This window comes from Ammospiza nelsoni, chromosome 3 (genome assembly GCF_027579445.1).
Source record: "Ammospiza nelsoni isolate bAmmNel1 chromosome 3, bAmmNel1.pri, whole genome shotgun sequence".
In the NCBI taxonomy this organism is placed as follows: domain Eukaryota; kingdom Metazoa; phylum Chordata; class Aves; order Passeriformes; family Passerellidae; genus Ammospiza; species Ammospiza nelsoni.
In genome coordinates, this window is record NC_080635.1 from 8981110 (window position 1) to 8993815 (window position 12706).

Here is a 12706-nt window from a genome sequence, read left to right on the forward strand (position 1 = left end):
TCTTTGTTGCAATAATCATTCTGTTTCTTCAACTAAAAACCAAAGTGCTTTGTATGCCCTTTGGCCAGTCTTGTGTGTGCCTTGATCCAACACTACGTGTATCAAGCTTTTAAAAACTAAGAAAAAAGGAAATAATAAAATACCCACCTTTTCATACATAACTTAACTATGAAAAATACTGGTCTTATTCATGAATGAAGCTGAAAAACTACTTCAGAATTATGCTGCACCTCTGCAGTGCTCTGATAAGAAACCCACTCGGAAGCTACTACTTCTCAGGTCATGAGCTTCTGTGTTCAGGTTAACAGTATTACCCTTGCAGGTTTTCTTCATTATTAATCACTTGGAAAAAAAGTTTTCACAACAGTGAACAGTGTGAACAATGAAAGGGAGGGAAGGAACCCTCTGAAGTACAGGGATTTTTTAAAAGAAACAGCAAATGAAAAATTTAATACTTCAGATAATATCTCAGACCATAAGGAATGTATACCAAATGCAGTTTAATTCTATGAGAATTTTAGTGGTGCTTGGCCTGTATGTTTCTTTAAGAGCAGTAAAGAATGAGAGAGTGACCAACACCGAGACTAACAGTTTCAGCGATCAGCCTGCAAATCAATCTCCTACCAGGGATCCATTTAACTCCACAGACCCAAAATTTCCAGTAACACACTTTTTTTTATCCTCATTTTCCAGATGTGCCCAGGGAAGCTCCTCTCCAAACTCCCTGCACCATGGAATTGTTGACACATCACTTTCAAAAATGTCTCCTGCAGTTCCTGAGCAGTGGAGGCACTCAGCATTGTGCTTCCTTACTGACCTTGGACAAGCCATGGAGCATTGAATGGATCCATGGAAAGGAGAGTGTAACACTCAGCTCAGTGAAATGCACCAAACAAGACTGTTTTGCTCTGTTGTCCCATCAGGTGCCAGTCTAGGGAAGGGCAAGAAAGCCAAGACTGAGCATGTAGAGCCTCATTATGTTGATGTTCAAAAAGCTTCCCAAGCAATGAGCCGGGAAGGAAAATGACAGAGAGGGACTGGACAGACCTGTTCTTTGTCTGCACTCACACAGGGGCATCCCTGATACCTGAGCCCATGAAATGGCTGGGTCACTGGCAAGAGAGCCTAGTTCTTTGCCAGCAGTTCTCCAGTTACAACATTAAACAGGTTTTGTTGGATTTTCAAGCTATTTGAAAACCTGTGTCTCAGTTTGGCTCCAAATTGATGTGAAAAAAGTAAAACAACACTCAATGAGTGCTTTGCCTTCTGAGGCACCTAAGCCAGAAGTGCCTGGTAATGGTATGTACCAACTCCAGTGATGCCACACAAAGTCATTAGGGTATAAAAAAGTTGGCATTTGAAGAGATAATTGTATGATTAAGTAAATGTAAGTAAAATTACTTTTTTATGTGACATTTTTGCCTGTGAGGCAGTCGTGTACAAATCCAAAGCAAATTCAGTACATCAGCCCAGTTGTTCCTACTTCATCTTCCACCAGCAAGAGTGAAAACCTGGACAGGGCTCTGCCTTCCTCAGGCAACCAGGAGTGCTGGTGTCCTCTTAGCACATGTGATGTCAATGCAAAAAATGGCACACTGGAGTGTACAAGACCTTCCTGGGGTTCTACAGGAGCTCTTACTCCACACACATAACATTAAAATTAATTTGGCAAGTGAAAGATTGCTCTCAAACCAAACTGTGTTTTTTCCTTTGGCTGTTGATACAAAGTTCTGTTCCTCTCCATGTCAGGCCCATCTCCTCAAGGCTGCTGCTCATCCTGGTGCTGCAGCTGCTGCATGCAGTGCTCCCCAGCACCACCATGAATCCCTTCAGTCAGACAGGTATATATGCAGGCAAAGCAGATTACTGCAGTAGGCACTTTATCCAGCACGTTTATCAAATGCCATTAAACCACATTAAATTTATCTCAATTTCCAAATTCCATGTTATTTCTGTGTGCTATTCAATATTCAATTGTGGAGCAAGGGGTGGGATTTTTTTCAGTGTTGCCTAAACCTGTGTGCAGAGTTCACTTGATCAGTGCTCTCCATATTCAAATACTACGCTAATTATCTTTTACATTCTTTATCATTGTCCCTTTTTAAATTTATATTGCTATCCTGAATTGCCCACAGTTCTGTTTTAATCTGAAAGCTGTCTCCAAAAACACCCTGGTACTTTCTCATCTTGGCACCTTCCAGAACTAGGGCCAGGAGCTGGACTCAGTGATCCTGATGGGTCCTTTGAATTCAGTTTATTCTATGATTCTGTGAGAAACTTGCTTCATTTATAAGCTGTTACTTCCTAGCTTTCTACCAGAGCCTGATGTGCAGCAACTGTTGGGGTTTTTTAATTGGTTTTTTTTTCTTCTGGCTTTAACAGTACCAAATTCTAAGTATTATGTTCTTGGAACACAGTTTCCATCTCTCCTGCTAATGCACTAGTGAGCATGCAAGCTATCTTGTGCCAATGCTGTACATATTGAATGTAGAGCAGCAAATGCAATAAAGCAAGAGCAAAAGTAATAAAGGCTTATTTGCTATTAAAATAATTTACTGATGACATAATGCACTAAAGCGTATATAGACTTCCCTGCTAAGAGGATAAAATTTTGTACATTCACCTGCAGCTAAAGTTGGATAAGATCTCCAGAAGTGAGCTGGCAGATGCCATCTGCATCAATTTACCCAAACCACATTTGTTTGAGATAGTTTTGGGCAGAACCATAATTCACATGGGTACTCTCCACTTTCAGAATGCCTTAATCTTACTTCCAAATCCGTATGTTGTTTCAGCATCACCTAGAGACTGATCTTTGTCCATCACTGATTTTTCTTTAAAGCATGAAGTTACTCCATACCTGAGGAGTTTTCATCTTCCAAACTAGCCCAGAGTGGTTCCATTAGAGAGAAAAAGCTCGTGACTGAATTCAGACATCAGAATTTTACTTTTTTTCTTTTCTTTGCAAATGAATTTAATTTTGGAGTGGTGGATAAGAGTCCTACCCTTGTGATGAAATTAGAGCCCTTTCAAACACTCTGAAGGTACAGCCATGACAAAGGTATTAAATTCTGGACACAACTGTTTTAAAAGTGTTTTCTTTTGGTAAACATGAATGTTTGATTTAATAGTTCTTTCATCAAATCATTGCCTGCTTCTCTCGAAAAAACTAGAAAAGAGCAGAATGTAATCTGAGTAAAAGGGTGGCAAAGCAGATGCTCAAAACAAGCATCACCTTGTTTTCTCAGCCCAGGACATCAAGTAAGATACTCACAGCACGGCAGTCTTTAAGTGATGCCTGAGGAACATTTCTCCCCTGGGGGAAAGCAAGACACTTCAAATGGGTGTTAAAAAAACATTCTCTGGATTTTTGATGGTCTAAGGCAAAGGCATACAATACATATTTTGGCAACCAAGCAAATGTCCATCATGCATGGACATCATAAATGCCCTATGCCTGAAACCTGCAGCTCAGGACTGCAGATGTGAATTTCCCAACTTCAACTGCTTTTCAAAGCCCCTTTTTTGTTTTCTTAGAATGAAAATTTAATGGAGTCACAGTATAAAACCCCTCAAAATTACCAACATGAGCTGAAAAAATCTTTTTGATATCTGAAGCTGGACCTTCTAAGCTTAGCAAGAACACTCATAAATAAGTTATAAAAATAGAAGGATCTTAATAGGGCTAATTAAATAATCTGACTTGTTCAAGCTGGTTGATAGTGTTCATATAGGCTGATGCTCTGTCCTGAACAGCCCTCTTAAGTCATCAAAAAGAGGGAGCAGATCATAGCCAAGTGCCAGCACACACTGCTGTCCCCTTGCTGAGCTTAAGGAATGCCTATCTATAGACAGAGCTGGGGAAGGTCTAACTGTTCCAACTCCAGGGGCTGCACCACGTTCTTTAATCACTAACTGTGGGAACATCATTTACAAAAGGATGGAATTATGCACATTATGCATAATTTAATGTCACTAATTTATGCAAAATATTTAAAAATTTATTTAGCTCAGAACTGCACATGCAATTTATGTAATACCGCTTTCCTCCAGTGGCTTAGTCCCTGATAAATGCCTACTAGGAAACTGGCTTTCCACATGAAAACAGATGGGTTTTGTGGCTGTGGGGACCAGTTTTGTTAAATATTCTTTCTGGTTTTTTTTTTTTCTTTTGTCATTAGGAACAATAAATAATTTTACTGCAAACCTTTCCATTTTTAATGGGACACAAATTCAACTGGTTGATAATTTTAAATGAAGACCCTCAGACACAGCAGGTGCTGGTGTGATAAAAGATGTCCCTACAAACTCTGCTTTTCCATCTCACCTCACAATAATGCTTTCCAGGGTTTTAACTTGAAGCCTTGCTTTTATTGCAAGGATTGCAAAAAGGTAATGAAATCTGTTTTCACTACTGTGAGATCAAAAGCAGGGACTTATAAATTTTGAGATGCACACGAGCAGTTGTTTTACATAATACAGGTGTGGCTTAGAAGCAGCATCTTTCAGGCTACATTGCACACAGAAGCCAAGGCAAATCAGCCTTTGTCCACCTCTGAGCCCGCTATATAAACAAAATTTCCTGAATTACTAGACCAAGCATCAGCAGCTTGAACAGGCAGCACAAGAAGGCCTCCTTACCTCACATATCCTCTTCAGCTACTGCTTTGTGTGTGTAAAGTGGAGTTTATTTGGCTTCTTCGAGTGTTTTTTTTCCTATGGATTCAATGAGGAAGTACAAAAGTAACCATTTTTAAAAAGGTAAACCCTTCTACCAAGGAAGGCTGACAAAGCAGAGGATTTAAGAAATTGTGTTTTAACTATTACTCCAGAATTACATCCCAAATACAAGCCTATGTAAACTTCCTGATGGTGTGCATAATATGCTCACCCCCTGTTTAAGCCACATTTAATGGACATGAGTTATTTGCATTGCACTCCTCCTCAAACTGTTTTCATTTTCTGCACAGTTTGAGTGTGGATAGGTACAGAATCTGTGGTATTTTGTTTGTTTACCTGGTTTCAGTAATCTTCTCAAAAAACATTAAGACACTTATTTCCAAAGCCTGATGGAATAAATTACTGCCCACGAGGAACATGAGCTTATTAACAGAAAGAAAGCCATATACAGGGAAATGCTAACCCAGTGAGTAAATACAATTTTATGGCATTAGCTGATAACACAGAACCTCTGCCTAATGTCTTTAAAGCAATTATTTTACCTTATGAACTCCTTAATGGCATGTAACCTACTTCATCCTCTAAAAACCTTTTCATTTCTCCCTGATACAGAAATAACATACAGCATGCTAAAATAAAAATTAAGAAAAACACCACAGTACTGCCAGGTCTAGGAAGTTTTTCTGGTTGCTGAAATTCAGCATTTTGCAGCCAAATGAAGCAGTCAGGAGAATATCAGTGGTAGAGCTAAATTGCTGACCTCATGCAATTTCCTTGGATAAAGGAAAAAAGGCAGTGATGGAACTGCATGTAAGACCTCACCAGCCCAGCCATGGTTGTCTCAGACAGAGCCTCACCTCTCCCACTTACAAACCCTGGTGTTTTTGATTACAGGAATATTTGTCAGTACCTTTAAGGGTCAAAAAGGTTGAGCACCAGCAGGACAACCACCATCTCTAGGTTATTCTTTCTACTCTTTTTTTTTTCTTTGTTAATTAAATGCAGCTCATTCAGAGCATTTGTCCAGTAAACAGGACTGTTATGCATGTAAAAACCTCTTCATTGCTAATCACACTTGTTGGCACATAGTGGGATAGTGCTGAACCCTCCTTAAATAGTTTGCACTTAAATCCAGGGCAGGCACATCACAAAATATTTTCCCTGGAAATCACTATTTCCTGAACTTAGAGATACATGATGTTAAGAGTGGGGGAAACAAGGTAACAATATATTCCTAAGAAGTTGCTCTTACCACTGTTGCTTTCCCATGTTCCATATACAAGTTTAAGAAAGTCCAAATAAACAAGATGAGTTAAAGAGAATTTTGGAGGAGAAATGCAACACCACAAAATCACATTTCTACTACTGAGAATTGAATTATGCTAAAAAAAAAGAACAACTACTTTGTTTATTGCACCTTATCTGTCTCAGGAAATGCTCAGGTCTTTCATTATCTGCTGGCCTAGGGACAGAGCTGCACTGATCAATGTTCCTTGGGTACAGACAGAGGCATTAAAAGAAGCCAAATACACCTGAACAAAACTAATAGGGACTGGTTTTGTCTGAAAAAAAAAAAAAAAATTGTTCGAAATTTCTGTGTTTTGTTGGAAACATTTTGTCCCAGCCTCTGAAATCTATTACCACCCTACACTATTCTTTAAAAAAGCAAAAAACAAACAATTTATCTTTCAAGCATGGAAAACTTGATGTAATGCCAAGTTTTACCTATAAATAAGTTTTCAAGGTTTTGTGTATATGACTTCATCCCCAATGCTATGATGAGCACATGTTTATTGAGGACCTCCCAGTGTTTTTCAATACATGTTCTGCACAGAAGGAAATGGCCATTTGTGCAGTACAATTCCCACCCATTTGCCCTGTGTTGTCAACTGACTTCTTTAACACTTGTATAATTTTAGTCATAAAATACTAGAAGTGCAAAAAGAGATTTCTTGAAATTCTTTTAGGGTCTTAGAGATGGGAGAGGGAAAGGACATTATACTAGGATGCTAATTAGATGAAAAAGGGTGCTGTTGTATGCTGCAGGGAGATTTTCCTTATTTCAGTGAAAGGAATAAAAAAACCCCAACTTCCACAAACTCAGCTATTCTGACAAAAGGACCTATGGAGCTGCTCATGCAAGAAACACATCTTGTTCCCAAAGCAACCACACCACTTTGGGAAGGGAGGGGAAGAGAGGATCTCTCTTTGATATGGATTTGAAGGTGATATCCTGTGTCCCATGAAGGAGCACCCTGCTGGTACAGTCAGTATAAATTGGATTGCCTTAATATCCATTTTAAACTCAATGCTGCTATTGCTGCAAAACTAGAGAGCAAAGCAACTCAGGCTCAGGGACTTCAAATAAACCCCCAAACAAATCAAAAAAACAACCAACCCTGCAAAATCCTCAGAAAGCACCTATCAAAGTGATTTCAATCCAGTGATCCGGTACACAGTCAAAGGATGTAAGCTCTTCTAATCCCACTCTTTGAGCTCCTCCAGGCTCCAGCTCCCATTGCCATGGCCTGGCTGACACCTCCTGCAAAGCACAGGAGCCCCAGAGCCCAGCAGTGCCTCCTGCACAGCCTGACAGCTGCTGGCTGTGGGTTTACACTGCAAAAACTGCTTGGGAGCTGAGGAGCAGGAGCAGCACCCATTCCAGTCCAGGAGGTTTTGTTACAATGAGTTCAGCTCCAGGCAGGCCGCCATCATCAGCATATTTCTGACAGGTATTTTATTTTTCCTCCACAGAATATCTAACACTACTGAAAGCACCCACTGCTACATTAGATACTGCTGGTTTATTTAGCTAAATTAAAATAAAATTTAAAATTACCTACTGTTCTCCTTTGTGCTAGTAAAGACTAACTTTATCCTTCAGTATAATCCTGCCAAATCAATTAAAACGCATTCAGCGGGTTGAAAGGATACTAGTGAAGTATGAACAAAAGCCTGGTTTGGATTATGCAAAATTTCTGCAGCAATTGACTGATGCAAAGATTTCTGTGGCAGCATTTCCAGGAAAAGAAAATAAATCTAGCTCTTCAAAATGTTTCTTACTCCGTTTTGCACAGCAGCTCTAGGAAGTTATTAGGTCAAATCCCCACAACACTGACCTCTTTCTGAGGTTTGCAAGTCAGTATGGGAGTGATGAGTCAAGTCTCCCCGAGTTGTTCATGGAAATCTCTACAGTGCTGCTATAAACTGGTGCTAAAGGATAATAAATAGGAAAACATCTTAGAACAGAAGCAGCTCATGTCTGGGTATGCTTGGGTGCATCACTGCCAGCACAGGAACCCATCTAGGACGTGCCTGTGCCTTCCCAGGAATGAGGCAGAATTCCTGAGGATAGGGAAATGAACCATGCTAGGTGTCAATGGGAGCCTGGAAACCTGCCAAGGCACGTGTTCCCATGTGTCACAACCAGCTCAAATGCCACTATGGAGGGGAAAAAACAATTTTTCTCTGCTGAGAAGGAGCTAGGTCTGCTCAGCAGACAGTCAATCCTGCTTCCTTTGCATAAAACTCCACTGGGATAAACTTTCATCTGTCAAACAAGCCGGGGATCGTGTTTTCTAGTGCTTTCCCATTTGTAAGAAGCTGCCTCTGACATCTCCCCCCAGGGCTTGATCATACAACGAAGGAAAAGTGGAGAATTTTAAAGACACTGGCAAGCGTTTGGTCTTTCAAAATGTCACCGCTAATCTCCACATCATGCAGCCTGCTCAGTAATCAAGATAGAGGAACTGTACAAGTGCAAATTAGTGTCACTTATGTCCTGAAAACAAGTAAGAAAGAGGATGTGGAATAAGTATGCCCAAAAGCAACATCAAATTTATTCTCCATGATCAGATGAGAGATTTACTGAAGTTTACTTCACCTTACACAGAAAAAAACCCCAAACAAACATGAAGATCTCTCTACGACATTTACCATCTGGCTGAGCAGGTTAGAGCTGTATTAAAAGGATGATGTACAGGCTCAATAGCAGCGAGAACAGGGAGGCAAGGAGTGGATCTGAGCTCCAAACACTTCCAAGACAGAAGACCCATCTTCTGCAAGATTATTTTTTTTTCTTTTGGGTCTATTAACAGAAAAATTAACAGGAGCACCAAGGTTATTTTAGGACATTATGTATCCCAACGACCTGATACGAGTGAACAGAACAGATTTATGGGGGGGTCACCTGCTCAGGTGCAGGACAGACATCTCAAAGCAGCTCTGTTATCAATGCCAGAATACCACATGCCAGCCTGAAACATCCCTCTGTTCCAAAGGAGGGCAGCGGCTCTGTGAGCCCACGGATGAGCAACCTCAGCACAGGACTCAGAGAGCACATGAAAAACTGCCAAGGTTCCCCTGAACCACTGAAGCACAACAGGGAAGCAGCCAATTCCTATGTGGGCACTAGGAAGTTGTCCAAGACCTTTAAACTCTCATTCTTCTGGGAGCTGACCCAGATTTGACTATTACTCCAAGGGTAAAAAAACACTCACTACTTAATACCTGAGGTATACAATTTTATGCTGATGGTGCAGGCTTCTTGAACACTGCAAAGTGCTGGGGGTATTTGTTGTTAAATCCAGTTTTGCAAGAGTAATAATCACTGAATCTGCCTAGAAAAAAACCCCAATATTTCCTATATGGGGAAAAGCAACAGTGTTAATTGCAGGTATTTCATATTGGAAGAAAACTAGCAGAAAAAGAAACACAAACACCACTTTGGCCCACTCCTCCAACCATAGGGAACAACTTACACATTTCAACTTTATTTTAAAAAACTGAACATATTCTGTGTCCAGAACAGTCTTTTTAAAAAATGTGCTTTGTAAGGTCTTTTTTGTAGCATTCTTCCTTTACTAATGATTTTTAAATGTTCTTCCAATCAGCTTGAAAGGGACCAGTAATTTTTGGCTCAGCTGTAGCAGCAATAGAAGGAATCAGCACAACATGCCAGAGGAATGTGAAATGTACTAACCAGATATGAAGTCAGCTACACAATATTGAAATCCATGCAAGTCCACATCAGATCGTCTAACATTGCAGAATTTGTGATATTTACTCTGCCATTCAAGAACACTCTTTACATGACACTTACCCTGATCTTTTAAAACCACATTACATACATAGCCATAGTGCAAATGGGAGTATTAGTGCTCTAAATCTATTATCCATTTTCTTTGAAAGCATAATGTATAAAAATAAACTTGATACATAATATAATTAATAAATATAATAACAAATATTACACAATTATATATTAATAAATATAATTATAAATTTTATGTAATTTTTCCTTTTAAATTACATTTCATTAATCTTTGTCCTTTAAAATAAAGATACAAGCATATGGCCAGATATTTTTCTGTACACAGCATCATCATTCTTATGATAAAATTAATAGGTCTTCCAAGCAATTTTTGCTAAGCAGCCAAAAGTAAAGAGTGAGCAAATTACAACACTAACACTAATTTATTAAGTTCCTTTCAAATGCCTTCAGCTTCCCTTTTCTTTGTTTGCAGCATTAGAGGACCATTTGATAAAGCAAACCTGCAGATGTTCAGCCCTTCGTTTACGAAGGTAGCAGTGGCTGCAAACGGAATGGAAGTGACAGCACCAGGGCTACCTCGCCTTGCCAGCAGCAACGCTGTGCTGGAGCAGTTGCTGCTGGAGGAAATGAAACTGCACAAACTCTGAAGGATGACATTACTGGGGAGCTCTGCAATTCAGACTGGCAAGGAGGCAGGAGTGGGAGCCTTGGAGAGCTGCCACCACGTCCCTTCCATGAACCACGGCGTCCCTTTGCCACTGTTTTCTGGGCTGTACAATTTGTTTTCTCAGACCTGCCACCCATATGGAGACTTGGACACGTTACACCAAGTCAATCATACTGGCCACTCCTGGTCTAAGCCAAGCTTGACACATTTATACCTCTGTCAGCGCTAATTCTGCTGCTTTTTGACTGAGGAGGCGACAAAACTCTGCTGTGCAGCAAGCAGAGGTTCATCACAGCTAAGTGAACATACTACGGGTTCACGAGACAAATAAAAACTCTCAACTTTTATTTGCAGGTTGCCCTGCAAAATTCTCTCGTTGCAGACACATCTATTTCACAGCAAATTTCTATTTTTTTAACTTTCCTAAAGCAGGTGCTTATGAAGGCAAGTGCTACAATGCTTGGTCCTCAGGATTGCACTTTAAATAACAAAAGCTAAAAGGCTCTGATTGATCAAAGCTTTTTTTATTTTTTAAATCAGATCAACTGTTTCACGCTGTTGAAAATAAGAGAACAAATCCAGGCAATATTTTCTATTTCCCACTCCTACTCTTAGAAACAAGTGTGACATTCACAACCACAGTGTAAAAAGCTCATTAATACTCTACACTGACCTATAAATGAGGGTTATTAGCTTAACACAATAGGAGACTTTCTCGTGGAAAACAGGCAAGGAAAGGAGAAAACGGCTCAAGATAAGCCACCTCTCCACAAACAGGCTCAAAGGATGAGATCATTAAACGACAGTGTTAAAAGCGCCCAACATTTTTCACCTCCTCTCTGCTCATTTCAAAACTAGCTTAAAACCACAGAATAAAAGCCCAGTGAACACCCCAGTAGATTTTAAAAGGCAATTCTCTCTCAAAGGGCTGATAGCAGGCAGGGAGTGGGAGAAAGGTTTATTTTAGCTGAGCTAATCTGACAGACTGGCACCTACTCAGAGGTGTTGGAAGACGTCTGGCGCATCCACACACCCACCAAGAGCAGCACTAAATTCTTAAAGAAGACAGAGCTGCCTGTGCATTAAGTTCCCTTTTTAAGTACTTCTCCCTAGAAGCTTTGTTCTTCCTTTTCAAAGAAATCATTTAAAGCAAGCTCCCAATAAATGTGCTCTGTGGGGGAGACACTTCCAACACTTGACCTTGGGGTTTGCCAAAACTGTATTTGCAAATGCTCAAGGCACCGTGCCCATGGAAGCACCAAAAAGAGTGAGAAATCTGCCTGCCAGATGAAGTGGAGTCCATATTCACACCCCATACAGCCTTCTAAAGCCATCCTTTAGCTTAAATCATTGTGGTTTGCTTGGGTTTTTTCCCTACCATAAACTTATGGAAATCAATCCTAGTTCCCCTCAGCTTACGTTTTTCTAGGCTGAAGCCAAGCTCTTCCAGGCCACTGGTAAAATGCCGGCTGATCCTTCCACCATTATCCTAATTACCCTTCCCTGACCTGTGGCTGTTTAAACTCATCTTCTTAAGTACAGAGAGGATACATTCATTCTTTATTGCTCCAAAATGGTGATGTTGAGCTTGGAGAAGGAATTCATACCATCCATCCTTAAGCACACAACATTGTCCTGAAACCAATTAATGGCAGAAGAAAGCAGTTCTTCTCACTTAATAATCCAGTCCTCCCCCGCCTTGCCAGTGTCTCTCAGCCTTGGAGTTGGCAAATTTATTTAGCAAGCTTTTAATTCTTCTGTAAAGGCTGCTAATGAAAATATTAAATAAAGCACGATTTGATCTTTGAGGAGCTCCAGCAGCACCTTCGCACAAACTTGCAGCGATAAAAAGGTTATCAAGAATGACAGAATTGAAAGACTCCAGTCTTTAAAGGTATCTTAACCACCTCAAAAGCCCTTCTTGCAGGAGACAGGATTACCATGATGCAATCAAATTATGCCCAATTATCTCGAGTATTTAGAGCATTTGTGCCAGCCACACACCCCAAAGAAAAACAAAGACTGAAATAACACTGTTTGACATGCACAGATGCAGCAAGCCCAGCGACCACTTTTACTCAAACTAACCCAGAAAGAAGGTCATTGTCATCATCTCCTGGTCCCCCCCAAGATGTCTCTCTCATCCACATGAAGTTGCTTTCATCACAAAACAGCTTGCAAAGCACAGATCCCCTCTGATACTGCAATTAGTTAATTTCCTATACTGATATCTCTTATACAGTGAACAGCATTTTAATTAATTCTTTAAATATATATTCCTCCAATAGGTTGAACCTTAATTAAAA

General features: G+C 40.1%; 1 protein-coding gene across 4 annotated transcripts in view; it reads right to left on the minus strand.

The window, feature by feature from the left end:
- MACROD2 (mono-ADP ribosylhydrolase 2) overlaps nucleotides 1-12706 on the minus strand; it is an 850453-nt gene that overhangs the window by 750087 nt on the left and 87660 nt on the right. The window lies entirely within an intron of this gene.